The sequence below is a fragment of the Perkinsus marinus genome (assembly GCF_000006405.1).
Source record: "Perkinsus marinus ATCC 50983 genomic scaffold scf_1104296964068, whole genome shotgun sequence".
Taxonomy (NCBI): Eukaryota; Perkinsozoa; order Perkinsida; family Perkinsidae; genus Perkinsus; species Perkinsus marinus.
In genome coordinates this window covers 1-1,210 of record NW_003204832.1, presented here as the reverse complement: position 1 = coordinate 1,210, position 1,210 = coordinate 1, and the positions used below count along the sequence as shown (strand labels likewise).

The following is a 1,210-nucleotide window of genomic DNA, read 5'->3' as shown; positions in this document are numbered from 1 at the left end:
TCTACCTCTCGAAAATTCCTTGATGAAAAATTTTGCGAAAGTTCAAAGGGCACGCCCGGATTTGAACCGAGGACCTGCTGATCTGCAGTCAGCCGCTCTACCACTGAGCTACACACCCATGCACAGAATTTGACTAGTCCTCCATTTGACCTATTGTCATTCAAAATTTCACTTTTCACTGTGTCGTTTACAGCCAGCTCAATCGAGTCGTCCTCTAATGATTCTCACTAAACTTATCTACCCTACCCGAGGATCGACCTCGGAATCTCCACCTTAGGAGGGTGGCGCCTTATACATTGGGCCAGCAGGGCGATGATTCAACTTCGGATCATGTTGATGTCTGTGACTGTTTCGCCGATTACATGAGTGATTACTTTACCTCTCGAAAATTCCTTGATGGAAATTTTGCGAAGGCTCAAAGGGCACGCCCACATTTGAACCGAGGACCTGCTGATCTGCAGTCAGCCGCTCTACCACTGAGCTACACACCCATACACACTATTCGACTAGTCCTCCATTTGACCTATTTTCATTCAAAATTGCACTCTTCACTGTGTCGTTTACAGCCAGCTCAATCGAGTCGTCCTCTAATGATTCTCACTAAACTTATATACCCTACCCGAGGATCGAACTCGGAATCTCCACCTTAGGAGGGTGGCGCCTTATCCATTGGGCCAGCAGGGCGATGATTCAACTTCGGATCATATTGATGTCTGTGACTGTTTCGCCGATTACATGAGTGATTACTCTACCTCTCGAAAATTCCTTGATGAAAATTTTGCGAAAGTTCAAAGAACACGCGCAGATTTGAACCGAGGACCTGTTGATCTGCAGTCAGCCGCTCTACCACTGAGCTACACACCCATACACACAATTCGACTAGTCCTCCATTTGACCTATTTTCATTCAAAATTTCACTCCTCACTGTGTCGTTTACAGCCAGCTCAATCGAGCCATCCTCCACAATGAATCTCATTAAATTTATATACCCTACTCGAGGATCGAACTCGGAATCTCCACCTTAGGAGGGTGGCGCCTTGTGCATTGGGCCAGCAGTGCGATGATTCAACTTCGGATCATGTTGATGTCTGTGACTGTTTCGCCGATTACATGAGTGATTACTCTACCTCTCGAAAATCCCTTGATGGAAATTTTGCGAAAGTTCAAAGGGCACGCCCGGATTTGAACCGAGGACCTGCTGATCTGCAGT

General features: G+C 46.5%; 6 non-coding genes across 6 annotated transcripts; all 6 read right to left on the bottom strand.

The window, feature by feature from the left end:
- Positions 1–46: 46 nt before the first annotated feature.
- Positions 47–118, bottom strand: Pmar_PMAR017816. The gene has a single exon. It is a non-coding gene; the product is annotated as a tRNA-Cys (tRNA).
- A 120-nt stretch (positions 119–238) lies between these two features.
- On the bottom strand, positions 239–311 carry Pmar_PMAR017815. The gene has a single exon. It is a non-coding gene; the product is annotated as a tRNA-Arg (tRNA).
- A 108-nt stretch (positions 312–419) lies between these two features.
- Positions 420–491, bottom strand: Pmar_PMAR017814. The gene has a single exon. It is a non-coding gene; the product is annotated as a tRNA-Cys (tRNA).
- Positions 492–611: 120 nt separating this feature from the next.
- Pmar_PMAR017813 lies at positions 612–684 on the bottom strand. The gene has a single exon. It is a non-coding gene; the product is annotated as a tRNA-Arg (tRNA).
- Positions 685–792: 108 nt separating this feature from the next.
- Pmar_PMAR017812 lies at positions 793–864 on the bottom strand. Its single transcript has one exon. It is a non-coding gene; the product is annotated as a tRNA-Cys (tRNA).
- A 122-nt stretch (positions 865–986) lies between these two features.
- Positions 987–1,059, bottom strand: Pmar_PMAR017811. The gene has a single exon. It is a non-coding gene; the product is annotated as a tRNA-Arg (tRNA).
- Between the last annotated feature and the right edge of the window lie 151 nt (positions 1,060–1,210).